Source organism: Oryx dammah, unplaced genomic scaffold (genome assembly GCF_014754425.2).
Source record: "Oryx dammah isolate SB20612 unplaced genomic scaffold, SCBI_Odam_1.1 HiC_scaffold_22, whole genome shotgun sequence".
Lineage (NCBI taxonomy): Eukaryota > Metazoa > Chordata > Mammalia > Artiodactyla > Bovidae > Oryx > Oryx dammah.
In genome coordinates this window covers 36,297,907-36,320,977 of record NW_024070206.1, presented here as the reverse complement: position 1 = coordinate 36,320,977, position 23,071 = coordinate 36,297,907, and the positions used below count along the sequence as shown (strand labels likewise).

Below are 23,071 nucleotides of genomic sequence, written 5' to 3'. Positions count from 1 at the left end.
CTCTGCCAAGAGGAGGTGATCAGTCTCCAATCCTCAGCTCAGGCTGAGGGCCCTTCGACCAGATTCCTGCGTCCAGGACCGGGGGAATAGAAAAACAGGGAAGGATAGGAAGGGTTAAGGAGAGGAAAGAGAGAGGCAAGGGGAGAGAGTCAGTAAAATCTCTTGTTCCTTACCGGTCGGGGCACTCTGGCCAGTTGTCCGCGTCAAGAGGAGACCAGGGACAAAAGGGCCCCAGTTGCGGCCGCTGGGTCTGGCCCATTGGCCGGCAAGCTGGCCCCTGAGTACCCCGAGTGGTCAGGATGTCAGTCTTAGCGAAGAAGAGTCCCGCCAGAGTAGCCCTTTGTTGCAGGAAGGCGGGGCCCGAAACTGGGCTCTTGTCTAACACTCGGAAATGAATTGTCTGAGGAAACACATGTGCTGACAAAACAAGAGATTTTATTGGGAAAGGGCACCCAGGTGGAGAGCAGTAGGGTAAGGAAACCCAGGAGAACTGCTCTAAAGTTTAGCGACTAAACCACCACCCATACAGCACAGGAAACTGCTCAATGTTATGTGGCAGCTTAGATGGGAGAGGTGTTGGAGACAGTAGATACATGTATATGTATGGCTGAGTCCCTTTTCTGTCTACCTGAAACTATCACAACATTGTTAATCACCTATATTCCAATATATAATAGAAAGTTTAAAAAGTACGTTTCCGCATAAGTCAAAATTGGGTCAGCTGGTGCCCTTCTCTTCTCATTTTCCAGAGCCTCTTTCCCTGGTAGCCCCTCAAGAAACTTCTAACAGGAACCAAATGTGATCTGTTATTGCTTACCAACAGGCTTTTCCTTATAATTTAGTTAAGGTGTTATTAATCTTAATCCAAATATATATCTTTTGGCACAATTAGCTTCTTACCCAGTGGGGTTCAAGTGATATTTTCCTCACAGGTTCTCTCAAAAATTCCATCCCTGGTCATAAATTCCAGATGAGAACATTGTCTTTCTTCTACACAAGAGTGTTATATTGGTTTGCCAGGGCTGCTGTAACAGAGTATCACAAATAGTTCGCTCAAATAACCGAATTTCATTGTCTCACAGTGCTGGAGGGTGGAAGGCTAAAATCGAGGTGTCAGCAGACTGGCTTCTTCTGAGGCTGTGAGAGCAGAATCTGTTCTAGACTTTTCTCCTTGACTTGTAGATAGCCATCTTCATGTTCATGTGCCATTCTGCCTGTAAGTGTAGATGACTCCAAATTTCCCCCTTTTATAAGGACACCAATCCTGTTGGATTAGGGCCCCACCTAATGGCATCATTTTAACTTGATGACCTTTGTAAAGACTGATTCCACATAAGGTGACATTCCGGAACTTCCCTGGTGGCCCAGTGGATAACATCCACCTGCCAATGTAGGGGGCGCTGGTTCCATCTCTGGTCCAGGAATATTCCACATGCTGTGGAGCAACTAAGCCCGTGAGTGACAACTACTGAGCCTGTGTACTGCAACTGCTGAAGCCCAGCGCCTAGAGCCCGTGCTCCACAATGAGAGAAGCCACTGCAATGAGAAGCCCAAGCTCCACAACTAGAGAGGAGCTCTGGCTCACCACAACCAGAGAAACCCTGAGCAGCAACAAAGATCCAGGGTAGCCCAGAGTAAATAAATAAATACAATTACAAAAAGTCTTTGTCTAACAGTTTTATTTATGTGTAACTGGCACATAACAAACTGCATATTTAGAGTGTGTACATTTGGTAAATTTTGACAAGTGGTACATACACCTGTGAAACTACCAGCAGAATCAAGATAATGAATGTAATCAAGATAATGAATGTATTCGTACAATAAGTATAATGAATATACCCCCTCCACCAGGACTCCTCAAGTCCCCTTTGTCATTTCTCCTTCTTGTTCTTCACCAACTCCTCTATGCCCAAGGCAACCACTGATCTGCTTTCTGTTATTCCACATTAGTATGCATTTCTTATGATTTTATTAGGTTGGTGCAAAAGTAACTGCGGTTTTTGTGTTGTTGAAATTTGCCCCCAGGAGGGCATGGCAACCCACTCCGGTATTCTTGTCTGGAGAATCCCTATGGACAGAGCAGCCTGGCAGGCTATAGTCCATGGGATCACAAAGAGTCAGACATGACTGAGTGACTACGCACAGCACAGCACTGGAATAGATTCTTAAATAAAAGTGGTTATACAGCATGTACATTATTTTAATGTTCATTTCTTGCTTTATTTACTTTTTTGCTAATCACTTATTACTTGCTGTGAATTTTATATTTATTTTAAACTAGGGAAATGATGTTAGACAAAAAACAAATTTAAGCAGTTTTCTTTTTTGAGTTCAAAATGGGTTGTAAAGCAGTGGAGACAACTCACAGCTTCAGCAATGCATTTAACCCAGGTGAACATACAGTGCAGTGATGGTTCAAGAAGTTTTGCAAAGGAGACAAGAGCCTTGAAGATGAAAAGCTCAGCGGCCAGTCTTCAGAAGCGGACAACACCAGTTGAGAGGATTATCGAAACTGATCCTCTTACAACTACATAAGAAGTTGCCCAAGAACTCAGTGTTGACCATTTTATGGTTATTCAGCATTTGAAGCAAATTGAAAGGGTGAAAAAGCTCGATACGTGCCTCATGAGCTGACTGCAAATCAAAAAAATCATCATTTTGAAGTGTCTTCTCTTATTCTACACAAAAACAACAAACCATTTCTCAGATTCTCACCATTTCATGTGCAATGGAAAGTGGATTTTATATGACAACTGGTGATGACCAGCTCAGTAGTTGGACACAGAAGAAACTCCAAAACACTTCCCAAATCCAAAATGTTAGTCACTCAGTCCTGTCCAACTATTTGTGACCCCATGGACAGTAACTCACCAGGATCCTCTGTCCATGGAATTCTCCAGGCAAGAATACTGGAGTGGGTAGCCATTCCCTTCTCCAGGGGATTTTCCCAACCCAGGCATCGAACCTGGGTCTCTTGCATTGCAGGCAGATTCTTTGTCATCTGAGCTACCAGGGAAACCCTTTACAAAGCCAGACTTGTACCAAAAAAAGGTCGTGGTCACTGTGTGGTGGTCTACTGCCCATCTGATCCACTACTGCTTTCTGAATCTGTTGAAACCATTATATCCGAGACACATGCTCAGCAAATTGATGAGATGCACCAAAAACTGCAAAGCTTGCAGCCGGCATTGGTCAACAGAAAGGGCCCAGTTCTCTGTGACAATGCCTGACTGCACATTGCACAACCAGGGCTTCAAAAATTGAACAAATTGGGCTACAAAGTTTTGCCTCATCTGCCATATTCATCTGACTTCTGACCTACCTGTCACTTCTTCAAGCATCTTGACAAATTTTTGCAGAGAAGACAATTCCACAACTAGCAAGAGGCAGAAAAAAAATGCGTTCCAAGAGTATGTCGAATCCCAAAGCGTAGACTTTTATGCTACAGGAATAAACAAACTTATTTCTCATTGGCAAAAAATCTGTTGATTGCAATGGTTTCTATTTTGATTAAAAAGCTGTGTTTGAGCCTAGTTACAATGATTTAAAATTCATGGTCAAAAATCACAATTACATTTGCACCAACCTAATATATGAATTGAACTGTAAGAACCTAGTCTTTCAGTTTGCTTATCCATTCACCTATAGATGGATATTTAGGTCATATCCAGATTTTGGCTATCATAATGAACTTTAGCTAACAGCTATGAACATTTGTGTATAAGTCTTTCAATGGACATATATTTTCATTTCTTTTGGTAAAATGCCAAGGAGTGAAGTGTCTGGATTACAGAATAGGTGTTCATTTAACCACCTCAGAAACTACCAAAATGTTTTCCAAAGTGGCTATATCACTTTATATTGCCACCAGCAGTCCAGGTCATTCACAGCCTCCCCAACACTTGAGATGTTAATGATTCTAGTAGATTTGAGGTAGTAACTCATGAGGGATTTAAATTGTATTTCCCCCATAAATAATATAGACTGTCTTTTCATGTAACTTTTGGTCATTAATTTAGAAGAGCTTATTGTTGAACAAAATTTCATAGACAAATTTGATCATGATTTTGCCTACAGGTCAAGGGAACCAGTAAAGTTCAAAGGGGAGAAAGACAGAGGCAATGAAAATCAAGGTATTAACTAGCTGGGAGAAAGAATGATTACATAAGTAGCTAGTGTTTTTCAGAGAGGAAATATTATAGTTTCATTTCATATCACGACTCTATCAGTGGTTACAAAAAAAGGCTGTGAGGGCTGGGTCCCAGGTGCCAGGTGTGCTGTCTACCCAACAGGAAAGAACAACCGTCTACAAGCTGATGATGCAGATATATCTATGCTGCTCATCACTGGAATAACAAAATTCCTTCCCCCAGCTGAGGTTCTCATTAGTCCCCTCAACCTGAAAGGGTGACGTGGGGTCAGGCAGAGAGCAGAAGCGAAGGGCCCGGGAATGCAGCTGAACTTGAAACAGGCCATTGCCTGTCATGATGCTTTTCAGGATCCAAACAAAGATGCAGAACACACAGTTCTGTTACTTTCCAGTCTGGAGACTATTTCCACCCCCATGATATTGTTGCAGGAAGGGGGAACCCTATCCAGGGTCCAAGAGTGGGCTCTTTTCTAACTCAGAAATGTATTGTCTGAGAAGACACGCATGCTGACAAAGCAAGAGACTTTACTGGGAAGGGGCGCCTGGGCGGAGAGCCAGGGGGAGGGAGCCCAGGAGGACTGCTCTGCCTTGCGGCTTTAGTCTCGGGTTTTATGGTAGTTGGGTTAGTTTCCAGGTTGTCTCTGATCAATCTTTCTGACTCAGGGTCCTTCCTGCTGGTGCATATCATTCAACTAAGATTGATTCCATTGAGAGGAGTCTGGGAGGTTGGTAGGACATACAGACTGACATCTCCTCTCTCCTTTAGACCTCTGCTGAATTCTTTTGGTTGGTGGTAACTTGTTAACTCCACATTCTTTACCAGGACCTGTTTTGGATAACTCATGCAAGTGGTTACTATTGGTCCTGGCCAGGGCAGGTGGTTTCAAGTCAGTGATTCCCCTAACAATACTATTAAAGAGCATATGGGACAATATAATTGTTCTAACTAATAAAGTGAGGAGAGTTAAGTTTATGTGGACTATGTGAGAAAGGGGATCTCTGAAAAGAGAATGGTGTTGGAGGAATCAGGGCAGTTGAATAACATGATGAGGTCGTGAGAAACAATTTAAGAACGGGCTTCATCTAATTTTTAGGATTTGGAATTGCTGTCTCGTGAATACCTCTGTTGACCTCAAATGTCAGTAAATTCTGTTATATGCATGAATGCCTCATTTTGACTCTGTGTGAGCATATGAGTCTATGCGTGTGTTAACCAAGGAAAAGAAGTTGGATCTGACATCTAGGCTGGCACACAGGAGGTGACAGATCTCTGAGTTTCATGAGTCCTCTGGGAGCACAAAGCCAGAATTGCTCAGGGAAACATAAACTCTGGGGAATTTGCAGAAACCCTTGTTATTGTTGTTTAGTCACTCAGTTGTGTCCAACTCTTTGCAACCCCATAGACTGCAGCATGCCAGGCTTCCCTGTCCTTCACTATCTCATGGAGCTTGCTCAAACTCATGTCCATTGAGTCGGTGATGCCACTCAACCATTTCATCCTCGGTTGCCCCCTTCTCCTCCTGCCTTCAATCTTTCCCAGCATCAGGGGCTTTTCCAACCAGTAGGAAAAGGTAGCCAAATTATTACAGCTTCAGCATCAGTCCTTCTGATGAATATTCAGGATTGATTTCCTTTAGGATTGACTGGTTGGATCTCCTTGCAGTCCAAGGGACTCTCAGGAGTCTTCTCCAACACCACAGTTTGAAGGCATTCATTCTTCAGGGCCCAGTCTTCTTTATGGCACAACTCTCACATCCATACATGATGACTGGAAAAAAACCACAGCTTGACTATATGGACCTTTGTCAGCAAAGTAATGTCTGCTTTTTAATATGCTGTCTAGGTTTGTCATAACTTTTATTTCAAGGAAACCCTTCAGTTCAGTGCAGTCACTCAGTCATCCGGTTCTTTGCAACCCCATGAACCACAGCACACCAGGCCTCCGTGTCCATCACCAACTCCCAGAGTCCACCCAAAACCATGTCCATCGAGTCAGTGATGCCATCCAACCATCTCATCCTCTGTTGCCCCCTTCTCCTCCTGCCCTCAGTCTTTCCCAGCATCAGGGTCTTTTCAAATGAGTCTGTTTTTCACATCAGGTGGCCAAAGTATTGGAGTTTCAGCTTCAACATCAGTCTTTCCAAAGAATACCCAGTACTGATCTCCTTTAGGATGGACTGGTTGGATCTCCTTGAAGTCCAAGGGACTCTCAAGAGTCTTCTCCAACACTACAGCTCAAAAGCATCAATTCTTCGGTGCTCAGCTTTCTTTATAGTCCAACTCTCACATCCATACATGACCACTGGAAAAACCATAGCCTTGACTAGATGGACCTTTGTTGGCAAAGTAATGTCTCTGCTTTTTAATATGCTGTCTAGGTTGGTCATAACTTTCCTTCCAAGGAGTAAGCATCTTTTAATTTCATGGCTACAATCACCATCTGCAGTGATTTTGGAGCCCAGAAGAATAAAGTCAGCCACTGTTTCCCCATCTATTTCCCATGAAGTGATGGGACCAGATGCCATGATCTTAGTTTTCTGAATGTTGAGCTTTAAGCCAACTTTTTCACTCTCCTCTTTCACTTTCATCAAGAGGCTTTTGAGTTCCTCTTCACTTTCTGCCATAAGGGTGGTGTCATATGCATATCTGAGGTTATTGGTATTTCTCTGGGCAATCTTGATTCCAGCTTGTGCTTCTTCCAGCCCAGCATTTCTCATGATGTACTCTGCATATAAGTTAAATAAGTAGGGTAACAATATACAGCCTTGATGCAGTCCTTTTCCTATTTGGAACCAGTCTGTTGTTCCATGTCCAGTTCTAACTGTTGCTTCCTGACCTACATACAGATTTCTCAAGAGGCAGGTCAGGTGGTCTGGTATTCCCATTTCTTTCAGAATTTTTCACAGTTTATTGTGACCCACACAGTCAAAGGCTTTGGCATAGTCAATAAAGCAGAAATAGATGTTTTTCTGGAATTCTCTTGCTTTTTCCATGATCCAGCGGATGTTGGCAATTTGATCTCTGGTTCCTCTTGGAGACCATTCAAAGTTCTAATCTGTTGTACATTAGACTTCTCACAAGTGTGAAGAAGGAGCTTCATCTAATTTAGCTTAAATTTTCAAAAACAGAATGACATTTATAAGAATTCAGCCAACAAGTAGCTGTCACAACTCAGTCAATGAAAAGTCACTAAACTTTGAACTTTCAATGCTTCCAAGTTTGTTTACTACACTCCCCCAACTTCCTTCCTCCTCTTTAAAACTGTCCCTCTCTCCTTGCTGCAGGGAACTTACATATGGCTCGCCATGGTTGCAGACCCTGAATTGTGATTCTTTGTTGATCCTGAGTAATACTTTTTTTTTTCTTTTGCTAGAGAAATAATAGGTTGTCTATTTGTTTTAGGTGAACAGGTGTTGCAAGTAATGGACTGTTTACCTCTGCAGTTGGTGTTAGTTGCTCAGTCGTGTCTGACTGTTTGTGACCCATGAACTGCAGCCTGCCAGGCTCCTTTCTCCATGGGATTTCCCGGGCAAGAATACTGGAGTGGGTTGCCATTCCCTTCTCCAGGCAACCTTCCTGACACAGGGATCAAACCCAGGTCTCTTGCATTGCAGGTGGATCCTTTAACTGTCTGAGCCACTAGGGAAGCAACTGTACAGCAACCTGTAAAGAGACCTAATATAAAAAGATGATAAATAGGTGTAGCTGAGGGTGGGAATGGAGAAGGAAACGGCACCCCACTCCAGTACTCTTGCCTGGAAAATCCCATAGACAGAGGAGCCTGGTGGGCTGCAATTCATGGGGTCACTAAGAGTTGGGCACGACTGAGCGACTTCACTTTCACTTTCCACTTTCATGCATTGGAGAAGGAAATGGCAACCCACTCCAGTGTTCTTGCCTGGAGAATCCCAGGGACGGGGGAGCCTGGTGGGCTGCCGTCTATGGGGTCGCACAGAGTTGGACGAGACTGAAGCAACTTAGCAGCAGCAGCAGCAGCAGCAGCAGCAGCAGAGGGTGGGAAATGATGATGTGGGAAACTAGGAAAATATTTTTAGAGTCAAGAAGAGAACTGCAGACTAGAATGGAAAATGACCATTTTCCTAGATCCAGGGCTCCGAGTGTTCATGATATGGACTTGGAAGTTGGTTTCAGAAACAGCTGCATTTCAGAAAGATGAAAATTAAGGCCTCTCCCACACTTTGAGGACCTGAGGTTGATAGATGCTCATCCAGTGTTCTTCATCTTACAGAACTGACCCCAAAAATTGCATGAGCATTTGACATCACCCTCCAAAGCAGAAAAATTTAAAAAACACAAAAGTTTCATTTAGAGAGTATGCTGGGCCTTTGATGAATTTAAGAATGCTCATTACTAGATGCTTTGCTTATGAATACACTCCCAAGGCAGGAAAAAGCACACAGAACAAGCATGCAGATGAAAAAGTATATGGGTTCATACTGTGAATCAGTGTTTGTCCTCATGAGCATTGTATGTGTGTGTGTGAAAGAGATCTATTTACTATTAATAGTGACCTGTTGGAAGGTCTGGAAGGACTGAAAGTTGCATCTGTGTCTGACACTGGCATAGAGACCACAAAGAGGACCAGACTTGAAGCAACCAAGCCCTCAACTGACAGTTCTATGGGGCTGAAAGTTGCAAAGTATATCTTGGCTTATGCTGCCTGTCCGCACGGAAAGACTTCAGTCCAAGGTGAAAATAAATGGGCCATGACTTAACTATATTTATATCTATGAGATGGAGACTGTTGTATGAAATCCATTTGCCAAACCTCAAATGGTACATGAGGCAATTTAAAATGCCCAGGAACTGTACAAACAGACTTCCTTTGGTCATATTTTGAACAAGTGGAATAAGTGAAGTAGGCACTTTTTGTGGCCTTGCTGATGTTTCCCCACTGATATTGATCCATGAATGCTACAGTTTTTTCAGTAGACCAGTGGTTTAAAGCATGTACAGTGGAGAGGAGTGGGAATTTTAGAGTGTCCAGTAGGACCAGATTGTTATTTGGTGCAAACCAGAGTTTCTTCTTTTTACAAACCAACAGTTGGCTGAATTTTCAATCTTGTTTTTCCTTTTCTGAGGTCAGTTATTGCATGTTTCTAACAAGTTTTCCTAAACTATCATTTAGGGAAGTATCTGTTAGGACAATGGCAGAGACTTGGCTGCTATTGGTTTCTTTAAGAGCAGCATTTTAAAAATCTATTTATTTATTTGGCTGTGCAGGGTCTTAGTTGTGGCACACTGGATCTTGGATATTCATTGCAGCATGTGGAGTCTAGTTCCCTGACCAGGGATGGAACCCAGGCCCCCTGCATTGAGAGTGAAGAGTCTTAGCCACTGGACCACAGGGAAGTCTCAAAGGCAGAATTTTTTGTGGGGAGGGGGCACGTCAGCAAGGTGTTTTCCCTTAGCTTCCAGAGAGTCAAGTTTAGAATGCCCTGAAATCTTCAGTTCAGTTCAGTTCAGTTGCTCAGTCGTGTCTGACTCTTTGCGACCCCATGAACCGCAGCATGCCAGGCCTCCCTGCCCATCACCAACTCCTAGAGTCCACCCAAACCCATGTCCATCAAGTCGATGATGCCATCCAACCATCTCGTCCTCTGTCGTCCCCTTCTGCTCCTGCCCTCAATTTTTCCCAGCATCAGGGTCTTTTCAAATGAGTCAGCTCTTCGCATCAGGTGGCCAAAGTATTGGAGTTTCAGCTTCAATATCAGTCCTTCTGATGAACATCCAGTACTGATCTCCTTTAGGATGGACTGGTTGGATCTCCTTGCAGTCCAAGGGACTCTCAAGAGTCTTCTCCAGCACCACAGTTCAAAAGCATCAATTCTTTGGTCCTCAGCTTTCTTCACAGTCCAACTCTCACATCCATACATGACTACTGGAAAAACCATAGCCTTGACTAGACAGACCTTTGTTGGCAAAGTAATGTCTCTGCTTTTTAATATGCTATCTAGGTTGTTCATAACTTTCCTTCCAAGGAGTAAGTGTCTTAATTTCATGGCTGCAATCACCATCTGCAGTGATTTTGGAGCCCAGAAAAGTCAGCCACTATTTCTACCTAAAACAGCAGGTCAAACTGTTATATCCAATAATTCCTGAAATAGGGGCCATTTAAAATTCTATTTCCACTGGGCATAAGGAAGTCACATTAGTTCTTTACTTTACATTCAATAATCATAAGCTATTTCAAAAGCCTGTTCACTACCAGTTATAAATGTTGGCAGTTTTGCCCTTGCCCTCACGTAAAAGCATATAATTCAGCATGTTGGGTTGAAGTAGCCATTGCTAAAGATGCTGCCTAAACAATATCAAAAGGAGTAGCAATAGTATATCCAGTGAATCACTGGCCATTGTCACTTTTAAGTAAGAACCACCAGTAAACCATAAGAAGTCAGCATTACCCAACAGGATTTCCTGCAGATCTTTGCAAGGAGTCAGATGACAGGTCAGTGTTAAGCAGTCATGAGGGACTTGGTCAGTGACAGAGGGGAGAAGAGTAGCCAGGTTAAGGTTATGACAGTGGAAAGGAGTGATGGAAGAAGCACTTAACAAGGGACTTCATAGGAGGTGAGACATCCAACTGAGAAATCCTGAATGCGATGAGAATTCAGGAGGGCTTCTATTGTGCGAGGTACAATAGTGGTTAAAGAGGATCCCACGGTGATTTTTCTGGTGGCTTTCACCCAAAAGGCAGTGGCTGTAAAGGCTCTAAGACAAGGTGGGTATTACCCACAAGGCCCAGGGTCCAGTTGCCAGCTGTAATACCCTATGGGCCATTGGTGGCCCCATGTTTGGGGGTGAGTACCCCAAAGGCTTCCCTCATGGCTCAGATGGTAAAGAATCCACCAGCATTGCGGGAGACCTGGCTTTGATCCCTGGGTTTGGGAGATCTGGTGGAGGAGGGCATGGCAACCCACTCCAGTATTCTTGCCTGGAGAATTCCTGTGGACAGAGAAGCCTGACGGGCTACCGTCCATGGGGTCGCAAAGAGTCGGACATGACTTAGTCACTAGGCACTAATGCTACACTCCAAGGGCATTCCCTTCCTTCTCATATACAGAAAGGAAAAAGGAAATCAATAACGGGATGTCCAAGGGTGGATTCATCAAACTCTCCTTTAAGGCCTTGAACATCCCTTGGTTCTTCCCATGAACTCGGGTCTGGGGTTGTTACTGTTGAGTAAAACACAGTGGTTTGACCATAGAGAGACATTTAGGATTGATCTCTAGCAATAACCCAGCAGCCTGAGAAAATGTCACAGTTGCTTCTTAGTTTTGGGAAACTCAGGACACCATGAAGCCTAGCTAGATTCAGGCGTTGTCCTTGTCCTGATGGCAGATGCCCTAGATATTGAACCTGGGTTTGGGCAAACTCTAGTTTTCCTTGGCGATCTTATATCCCTTTAAGGCTAAATGCTTTAGCAAGTAGGTTCTGGCTTCTTGTGATGAGGCCTGAGAAAAAGAGCAAAGAAACAAATCATCCACTCTTGCCTGCAACCAATTAGACCCTCTTGGGAACTTTATATCAAACAGATTAGCTTTAACGATTTGCAAAAAAATAAGAAGGATTCTCAGTAAAACCCTGAAGCATTGCTGTCCAAGTGAACTCTTTTCCTCCCCAGATGAAGGCAGTGAAGTATTGACGAGCTTCATCAACTGAAATACTAAAGACTACACAGCATAAATCAACTACAGTAGTGGGGATGGATGTTAGTCATGTATGAGAATTAGGGGCAGCTAGGTGTTGATAATAAGGTTGTATATTGCTGGGAGGTCTTAGATAAACTGTCACCCTCACCCCTTAGGTTTTCGCACCATTAATTACAAAGACTAGTACAAGGGATCATGAGGTCTTAAGTCTTGTAATCTTTGATTATAGTCTTTATGCCTTGAAGGGCTTCTTTACTTACAGAATATTGATTCATTCTGGGAAGAGATTTCAAGAGATCTATTGAATCTTGATGAGAGTTGTGCTGTGAAGTTTTCTAATATTAGTTGCTGATTTTGCCCATAAAGACAGTGGTAGCTGATTCAGTAGGGACAAATGATAGGTATTTTCAGATTTGCACTAAGACTATTAGAGATGGAACAAATAAAATGCATCACAGTTAGGTTGACTGCTTTGATCACTTATTTCCAAGTTCTAAAATTATTTTCCCATTTTTGGGAGAAAGGAATCCCAGCAAAATCCTGCTGTAAGAAGTCTTGCCCTAACAAATAGGGCAGAGGAACTAAAGAGAAAGGGATGTGTATCTCTCAAAGAGCCTAAACATGGACTTCCTTGACAGTCCAATGGTTAAGACTCTGCACTTCCAATGCAGTTGATGTGGGTTTGATCCCTGGTCTGGGAACTCATTGGAAGGACTAATGCTGAAGGTGAAGCTCCAATACTTTGGCCACCTGATGCATTGAGCCAATTCATTAAAAACGCCCCCAATGCTGGGAAAGATTGAAGGCAAGAGAAGAAGGGGACAACAGAGGATGAGATGGTTGGATGGCATCACTGATTCAACATGAGTTTGAGCAAGCTCTGGGAGGTGGTGAAGGATAGGGAAGCGTGGCATGCTGCAATCCATGGGGTTACAAAGAGTTGGATACAATTGAGCAACTGAACTATAACTGGGAACTAAGATCCCACATGTTGCCTGACACTGCTGGGGTTGAGGGTATGGGGGAAGAGCCTAAACAAAAGGGAATATGTTTGGAACCTCTAGAAGTTCATTAGAGATCCCCATAATTTGAACAGGGGTTGCTTAATAGTCGTGGGGTTGAAGAATAAGAATGTGGCTCCAGTGTCAGTTAGGACCAGAAGAGATTCATCCCCAATATGGAGAAATGTCTCTCCAAAGCAACTTCAAGAGAGGAATGGGAAGAACCTCTACAGTCCTTCAGGTCTTGTTTCTGAGAATCGTGAGGATTAAGGCTGATTAGAAAGCTAGGTGACTGAAGGGTTTTGACTTTTTTTAAAATTTAATTTATTTATTAATTTGGCTGCACCAGGTCTCTCTCTCTCTCTTCTTTAAGATTTATTTATTTTTGGTTGCTCTGGATCTTTGCTGCTGCATGAGGGCTTTCTCTAGTTGAGTGGGGGTACTCTTCATTATGGTGCTTGAGCTTCTTATTGTGGTGCCTTTCTTTTCAAAATTTGAAACATTCTGAAGTCTGAAACACAACTGTTCTCAAAGAAGAGATTGTGGATTTGTATTTGCAGACAATTCTTTGCCTTGATATCTGCAAATATCAACATTTATTACTACTTTAGGAATTGAATCTTTATCTCAGTTATACCAAGAAGTCTTTGCTTCTCTCCAATATTCTTTTCAAAATTCTGGTTATCTGCTTCTATAACTACTCAAGGAATGACTGCTCAAGGTTACAGTCTTCTCATGTCTGTGCTACCTCTTTGTTCTAAGTCTAATTATTATCATTATTTTTTGTGTGTGTGTGGGGAGGAGTCATTTTTGTTGGGGCCTGTGTTATGAATGTTGTTGTTTAGTCTCCAAGACACCGTGGATTATAGCCCATCAGGCTCCTCTGTCCATGGGATTTCTGAGGCAAGATACTGGAGTGGGTTGTCATTTCCTTCTCCAGGGGATCTTCCAGACCCAGGGATCGAACCCCAGTCTCCTGGATTGGCAGGCAGATTCTTTAGTGCAGGTCCTGGGTGTGTCCCTGAAACACCATTAACCCATTCTCCTAGAGCAGGACCTCAGGAGAGATCCTACTTCACATTCACTACGGTGAACATGCCTTCATGTTCACTACAGTGCCAGTTTTCCAAACACGGCTGCTATTAAATATGTAAATATCGACAATTGTAAGGAAGGAGGATCTGGAGTGCTGGCTTGAAATAGAGTGTTAGTTCTTCAGTTAAAGCATTGCATCACTGGTGACTTTGTTTAGTACTAGAATTCATTAAAAGCATATTTCTAATTAAATCCTTGCCAAGCTGAAGCCATGCTGGTTAACTCCACCTACTCTATTTGGTATATTAGTTTAGTTGCTTTGATTAGACAACTTTCTCAGTTTTGGCAGGATATTAAATTATTTTCTGTAATTAAATGGTCATGCAATATTGATTAAAAATACTGTTAGTACACTGTTAGCACTCTAATTTTTTCTCTGTTTTGAAATAACTTTAGAATGGAAACTTTGATCCAAATATTTACCCACTAAAGATTATTGACAGTCTATGATGTGATAGGCCTTGCCACTGGGAGTCACAAAAGTGAATGAGACGCAGTGCCTGCTTTTAAGACACTCATGCTGATCAGAGCAAGAAATGTTCAAAACTCATCTGATTGATATTAAAACTGGGATATGTTGTATAAGATACAGAAACCAATGGGGCAGGGAAGGTGGAGGTGGTAGTTGCCTTTTGGGTGTGCCTCATACAGCGTTCCGTTGTAGAGTTTCACTCAGAATCAAAATCAGTGTCTTATACTCACATTTAACCTTCTAAGTTAGCAGACAGTGTGGAGATCACAAAACATCACTCAGGATTTCAGTCCAGCTCTACCACTAACTTTTTGACTTACAGGATCCCCGTCAGAGTCATCTGGGCAGGCTTATTAAAAAGGCACATTCTAGATGATACTGTATTGTATAATTGAAATTTGCTATGAGAGTAGAACTTAAGTATTTTCACCACATACATACACACACACACACACACACACACAAATATCACCATTCTTCTGCAGGTGAAGACCTAAGCACATGCTGAGACCTTGGGGAATGCATAGTGGCATGAGAGTGGATTGTGTCTTCACGAAGCTGAACATAGTCACCGGTGGGTGCAGTAGAGGGTGCCAAGCACCTCGCTGTGCTTGTATGGGGAGAAGGGGTCTTTGTTCAGATTGAGGATTTAGGAAAGTCTCCCCAAAGCTAAGTAGGAGATAGAAGGAAGGACAGTTTAGGAAGAGGGGATAACAATATAAAGGCAAAGAAGTGTCAGCTAGCACATTATGCTTTTTTTCTGGAGACAAGTCGTTTGATATGGGGCTGGTGCAAAGAGTGCCTTTTGAAGTGTGTTGGCAGATAGGGCCCAGGGTAGGAAGACATCAGATCACGAGGGACCTTTATCTTTCAGATATTGTTTAACAATTTACGCAGGGAGAAAACAATTTACACAGGGAAATATGTTAGGAAGATGACCACCTCAGCTCTAGTGTGGGGGGCGCATTGAGAAGGGGCAAGGTTCTCTCACCCAGGAGACTCTGAGCGTCTCTCTTTACTTCTGTTTTCACCGCATTCTGATTGCCAACATCTTGACAGAAAAAGTGAGAACTCACTATCGATGTCAGAGAAAAGCAAACCAAACCAAAGAAAACAAACAGAAAAAAGAAAAAGTATATCCTTCCAGCCCCCAGCAGTGCTAATATTTAATACACAGCAATTAAATTTCTAATGAAAATCATTGCTACAAAAATCAATCTGAGTCTGAATGTTGGTGTCTCCTTTCTCCTTCAATGAGAAGGTTTTATTTCTTTTCACTGAAGTTTAAAGAGGACTCAGGGGTTTGTAGGATTCATTCAGGAGCAATTCACTACAGGAATCTGTTAGTGGGATGGGCAAGGAAGCGCCATCATTTGATCCCAAAAAAGCCTGTCATTTGACTCTGTTTACAGTGGGCAGCGCACATCAGAGGGCGGTGTAGCCGGGTGCTATGACCTACTTTGTGGCTGAAGTCTTTCACTGTTCCTGGGAGGGAGGTTATTTTTGTTTCTGCTCATCCCTCATACACACACATGAAATAAAAACATCTGATGCTCCCTGAACGCACACCAAGAGTTGTGGGGCAAAATAGGCTTCCAGGTTATTTCACCTCTTCCACCTGATACTTCTTTTTCTCCCAAGTGAATTCCATGCAGCATATAGAACTTTTAACCTTTTACTCATCTTTTCCTTACTGTCATCTTTTGCTTTTTTCTTTCTTTTTAAAAGAATATTCCAAGGCTTAACTGGCAGGCTATGAATTCCCAGCTTTTGTGCTTCTGGATATAAAGCTTGTTTTGTCTTCGTGAAAAATTACACTAAAATCTTCTTACCTCACTTAGGATATTCCAACTTAAAAAAATAATAATTTTCAAAAGTTTCAGTAACATTTCCTTAGGAAAATGACTGGGAATGTATCTTCATGGTACCCTTAGAGGAGGTTGGTGATGGAAGAATCACAAGTAGTGTCTATGTCTTTTAATATCTAGGGATTCTAGTATCTTTGGATTAGTCTGGCTTTAATTTTATCGAGCTCATTTAGAAAGATATTGCCATGCTTATTCAAAAGGAATCCTTCTCACGTATCAGACAGTCATTGTGTGGAAGTTTATTCAGACTACTTTCTTTTTTTTTTTTTTTTTTTTTTAGTTTATTTGGCTGCTCTAGGTCTTCGTTGCTGCATAAGGGCTTTCTCCAGTTGCATCAAGGGGGCTCTCTCTAGTTGCGGTGTGCAGGCTTCTCTTCTTGCGGAGCACAGGCACTAAGCCCCTCAGTAGTTAGGGCTCACATGCTTAGTTGCCCAGCAGCATGTGGAATCTTCCCAGACCACGGATGGAATCTGTGTCCCCTGCATTCACAGGTGGATTCTAAACCACTGGACCACCAGGGAAATCCCAGACTACTTTTATATTTTGATTTAATGAGACAGGTCTGTGGGTTCATCTAGAATCAGGAGGCTTAGTTAACCTTCTGTCTACAATGGTGCCTGGTATTTGTGAGCTTGGGAAAATCTTTTCCTTCCCATCAGAATTTGTAGTCCATGGCAATAAACCTTACTCAGGAATTTCTATAACAACACACCAAAATAACAGTACTGACCATAAGAAGTAAAGAACATAAGCTTTAGAATAAGACTCATCTGTGTTCAGATCTTAACTTCACTATTAAAAAGCTATAATGATATTAGGGAAGTGACCCTTGTGTTTTTCATCTGGAAAATGGTGTAATATTTACTGCAAGTGGTTGTTTTGAGTTATTAATGAAATAAATGCCCAGGAAGGCAGCCAATACAGCATCTGCTAATGACATGGTTTCAAATTATGAAACTTGTTATCATTCTCTTTTATTTTTATCTCATCCTTTGTATTTCTCCCAGTATCTTTCTAGTATGGAAATGGAGTCTATCCAACATTTACAGTGTTGATTCTATTTTGATATGTTGGCTACTATTAATATTTCCTTTCTGGTCTTGATCTATTATTAATCTTCTTTTCTGATCTTGATCTATTATTTTGATTTTTCTCCAATGATTTCACTGTCTGGATATAATGTGTGTGTGTGTGCGCACATGCACACACGCACACGAGCATACTCAGTTGTGTCCGACTCTTTGAGACACCGTGGACTGTAATTCTCCAGGCTCCTCTGTACTGGGGTGGGTTGCCAATTCCTCCTCCAGGGGATCTTTCTCACTCAAGGACTGAACCCTTATCTCTTCCAGCTCTGGCACTGGCAGGACGATTCTTTACCACTGAGTCACCTGGGGAGCCTTTTAAAGGGCAACCACCGTGTGAACATTTCCTGGCATCTGAATACTGCAGCCCAGTCAATGGGACCTAAATGTCCCCACCCTTCATGAGACCAGTCTCTGAATGGTTACACACATATAAGAAACTCAGATTGGACCCCATGCAGGTCTTTACCAAACATCTCTGGAGAATTTGGAAACTGGATTTATACTCCATTTTCGTATAATTGAATTTAACTTTAATACAATTGTATTTAAATACTACTCCTGCTCTCCACAGTTCCAGCCTCCACATAACCTCTCATATCCACTCCCTCTACCATCTTTCTATTTTGCATGCTGCTCTTTGCCACCATACTAGCTCTCTTCTCGACTCCCAGCCTCCAATTTGTCAAGCTCTTCCTATTCTCTCTGTTTCCCAAGTTTCTTCTCCATGGGCACCTCCATGCTCTTTCTCATGTGGAAGAATTTAGCTACTCTTAGATTCTACATGTCTCTTTTCTAAGTTCTTCACCCATTAATTCTAACAAAGGCAGACACTTCAAAGGAATTATTTTTAGGGGACTTTCCTGGTGGTCCAGCGGTTAAGAATCCACCTTACAATGCAGGAGACATGGGTTCAATTCCTGGTTGGGGAACTAAGATCCCACGAGGAACTAAGCCCACGCACTGCAACTAGAGAAAGCCCGTGTGCCACAAAAAAAGACCAGTGTAGCCAAAGTAAAATAAATTATTTTTTAAATTGAGGTATGATTGGCATACAGAAAGCTGCTGCTGCTGCTAAGTCGCTTCAGTCATGTCTGACTCAGTGCAACTCCATAGACAGCAGCCCACCAGGCTCCCCCGTCCCTGGGATTCTCCCGGCAAGAACACTGGAGTGGGTTGCCATTTCCTTCTCCAATGCAGTAAAGTGAAAAGTGAAAGTGAAGTCGCTCAGTCGTGTCCGACTCTTAGCGACCCCATGGACTGCAGCCTACCAGGTTCCTCTGTCCATGGGATTTTCCAGGCAAGAGTACTGGAGTCGGGTGCCGTTGCCTTCTCCGACAGAAAGCTGTACCTACTTAATATTAATATATACATCTCAATGAGTTTGCAGGTAAATGTAAACCTGTGAAACCATGACCATAAACAATGCTGTAAACAAAGCCATCACCTCTAAAAATTTCCTCCCCTCCCTCTTTAAGAAGTTCCTGTTACAAGTATGTCAGTGGGATTTACCTAACACTGTAGCATTTCTATGTCAACATGACTTCCTAGTTCATTTCTGAGAATTTGTTCAAAACAGATACAGTTGCAAACCAATAAATAACTTCAGTGTTTGCTTCAGGAAATTCCCACAAACCAAGTCATTAGAGATAATAAGTTGCTTACCTGGGCAAAATCTTGTTCGTTAACCACAGGTTACTTATTCAAGACCCTTGCTTTGCTGTGTCGACCAACCTAGATATAAATAAGTAAATAATAAAATAATTTAAACATATTATATGTAAAAATAAACTCTATATTTATATACAATATAAATAAATTTCCCTGCCTTGAAGACCCAACTTAAACCCATCTTGAACTCAGACCCCAGAGGTGAATTAATATCTCACTTCTGAGTTCCCTCTTTGAAATGCTGCTAAGATTGTCAAGGTTGTCTTCTCTCTTTGGGAGAAACTACTAATAAATTTAGCTTTGTTTTATTCGAAGGTGTTTATTTTGGAGAGATGAACAGAGCAAATAAATATTTTCTAATTTATCTTATGTTCTTGGTAACTACATATTTAAAAGACACACGGAAAGAACTGCCTGTATTTATAATTTGCTTTTTTTCCAGAGAATCCTTTTATTTTATTTATTTATATTTTAAATTGAAGTATAGTTGATTTACAAGATTGTGCTAATCTCTGCTATACAGCAAACTGTACACATATATATACCTTCTTTTTCAAATATTCTTTTCTATTATGGTTTATCCTAGGAGATTTTATATAGTTTCTATACAGTAGGACCATGGTGTTTATATATTGTAAATGTAATGGTTTGCAACTACCAACCCCAATTTCCCAGTCCATTCCTTCCCCACTTCCTTCCCCCGCCTCCTCCTTGGAAACCACAGGTCTGATCTTTGTGTCTATGAGTCTGTTTCTGAAGAATCCTACTTTTAATTAGAAGAAATACTTAGATCAAGCTCATGAAATAGCTTTATTTCTGAGTGTGAAAGTGTTAGTCACTCAGTTGTGTCCTGTTCTTTGTGATGCCGTGGGTTGTAGCTCACCAGGCTCCTCTGTCCACAGAATTCTCCAGGCAAGAAGACTGGAGTGGGTTGCCATCTCCTACTCCAGGGGATCTTCCTGACCCAGGGATCGAACCCAGGCCTCCCGCACTGCAGGCAGATTCTTTACCCTCTGAGCCATCAGGGCTCGTATCTTTATTTCTGGGATGTGCTTAACTTCTAGTGGACAGGACTACAGCTGGCCTTAGGCAAAATGGTGAAGTAGGTTAAAAGGAATTTCAGTATAATAAGTTTGCTTTGTCTTCTATTCCTCACTGAATCTTTTACAAACCTACCTGCATTAACCCAGATTCTCCTGCTGTCCTGGGACCTGTACTCAGTTCAGTCAACTTGTTCCCCAAGTTCTCCCCTGTCCCCTCCCCACTTCCTCTCAGCCTCATGTACCCCTCCCACCATCACCCTGAATCAGGCTGGGCCCTGGGACCCTTGGCTGTGGTGCTGCAATGCTTGCACCTGGACACACCTCCTAGAACAACAAAATACAAAGAAACTATACCGGACTAAAAATAAATATGTGCATTCTCAGTTCAATTCAGTTCAGTTGCTCAGTATGTCCAACTCTTTGAGACCCCATGAATCACAGCATGCCAGGCTTCCGTGTCCGTCACCAACTAAGTTCACTCAGACTCACGTCCATCGAGTCAGTGATGCCATCCAGCTAACTCATCCTCTGTCATCCTCTTCTCCTCCTGCTCCCAATCCCTCCCAGCATCAGAGTCTTTTCCAATGAGTCAACTCTTCGCATGAGGTGGCCAAAGTACTGGAGTTTCAGCTTTAGCATCATTCCTGCCAAAGAAATCCCAGGGCTGATCTCCTTCAGAATGGACTGGTTGGATCTCCTTGCAGTCCAAGGGACTCTCAAGAGTCTTCTCCAACACCACAGTTCAAAAGCATCAATTCTTTGGTGCTCAGCTTTCTTCACAGTGTGCATTCTCACTCAGGGCAAATTCTGGACAAAAGATGCAAAGAGACCAAAAGAACCAATTGTTACTTCTAAGCTCCTGGAGCAAAAGCAAGTTACTGAGCAAGCTCCCTTGCACACAACACCACCTAAGGGCAAACCACCCAGCCACCCTTCCAGTTCGACTTCTCAACACATCCTATCCCCACCCCATATAAAGAACAAGCTTGTCCCCACCTTGGGGAGTGAGCAAGCAAGGGAACTGGTTGTTGCTTATCACTCCCTCCTACTGCAGCAGGGACCCCAATACAGCCTTACCTGAATTTCTTCTCTGGCCTCTGATCAATTTCTATTGATTAAGGAGGTCAAGAATCTCATTAACAATTTTCTCACTCCTTGGTATGTTCTTGATTTTTAACAGGTTTATAGCCCTAGGTGGCTCAGACAGTAAAGCGTCTCCCTACAATGCAGGAGACCAGGGTTCAATCCCTGGGTCAGGAAGATCTCCTGGAGAAGGAAATGGCAACCCACTCCAGTGTTCTTGCCTGGAAAATCCCATGGACAGAGGAGCCTGGTAGGCTACAGTCCATGGGACTGCAAAGAGTCAGACACAACTGAATGACTTCACTCACTCATAGCCCTAGGAATCAGAGAGGAGTTCCCATCTTTGAACACATGTCCAGGATCGAGGGCCCCTGAAAGCCTGCATTGCTAACAATATGTTCAGAATTTAGCTTTATCCATTTTGGGCTGAGTGAAGAAGAATTGATGCTTTTGAACTATGGTGTTGGAGAAGACTCTTGAGGGTCCCTTGGACTGCAAGGAGATCAAACCAGTCAATCCTAAAGGAAATCAGTCTTGAATATTCATTGGAAGAACTGACGCTGAAGCTGAAGCTCCAATACTTTGGCCACCTGATGCAAAGAGCTAACCCTGGGTCATTAGAAAAGACCCTGATGCTGGGAAAGATGGAAGGCAGGAGGAGAAGGGGACAACAGAGGACAAGATGGTTAGATGGCATCACTGACTCAATGGACATGAGTTTGAGCAAGCTCTGGGAGATGGTAAAGGACAGGGAGGCCTGACATGCTGCAGTCCATGGGGTCACAAAGAGTCAGACACAACTGAGTGACTGAACAACAACAACATTTTGGGGTGTGAGCAGGTGGGAAGACAGGGCATGTGGATGAAGGGGAGGACGGGGAGGGAAGAGGTACAGAGGACCAAGAAGATAGATAAGATTGGCATCTCCTGGCATGTGACCCTGGCAGTCTCAGAAAATAACACACATTAGCATGTTGAAGCTTGGAGTTGCGACCTTCCAGTGAACCTTCTTATTTAATCTGTGATGCCCAGAAAGTGCTTAAAGTTCTATAATGACAGGCAGAACTCAGAAGACAATTTATCTATGATCACTCAACATCTAAAGAGGGGAGTTAACTGGGAAAAAAAAAAGGTAATCCACTGGCCCTGATAAGTAAGGTTTTAGTTCCCAAAAGAGGAGGCTCATATTACTATTCTAGGGAGAATGGAATGACACAAAAGCAAGTCTCAGGCTTCAAGACTTTTTGTAGTAAGGGACATCCCTGTTGGTTCAGCAGCTAAGACTCCGCTCTCCCAATGCAAGGGCCCAGGGCTCGATCCCTCATTAGGGAAATGACCCCACACCCTGCAACTAAGACTTGTGCAGCCAAATAAATAAATAAACAGAAATAAATATATAAAAAATACTTTCTGTGATAAATAATTATTGAGTGACTGCTGTGTACCAGGTACCAACAATGGAATATGTTTTATTCTTTTTTTCTCAAAGTTCACTAAGAGGTGAACATTGTTAGGGATCATTATACTTTAAGAAATTTGCCAACTGTTTTTAACTGCCTGTCAATTTTAGTTAGGTGTGAAATTAACAGTGGTGTGCATAAGAAAGAGTTTAAATCTAACATGCTGACTCCATCTTCTCCTCCCTTGTGCCACTTAATTATAAAACATCATAAAGTAATTACTGTGGCCTCTAATAATGAACTTCATTTGTAATGGAGAAATTTCTTAATGATTGTTATGTTGCAGTCAATTTTGCTGATGATTTTGGAGGTTGATAAGTGTTGAAAATGACTTGGGAAGTAGCACTGACTTAATCTAGATAAAAATATGCTTTTCCTTGCCTGTGCTCACAGGATTTATGCTGTATTTGCAAAACTGAACTATGTAAGAAATGCTCTATAATATGTCTTAATTGCAAGAGAACAGA

At 42.4% G+C, this 23,071-nt stretch overlaps 1 long non-coding RNA gene across 1 annotated transcript; it reads left to right on the top strand.

Annotated features, from left to right (window-relative positions):
• The first annotated feature begins 294 nt into the window (after positions 1-294).
• LOC120881182 lies at positions 295-22,515 on the top strand. Its single transcript, XR_005725238.1, has 3 exons — positions 295-305; positions 5,498-5,505; positions 22,395-22,515. It is a non-coding gene; the product is annotated as an uncharacterized LOC120881182 (long non-coding RNA).
• Positions 22,516-23,071: the final 556 nt, after the last annotated feature.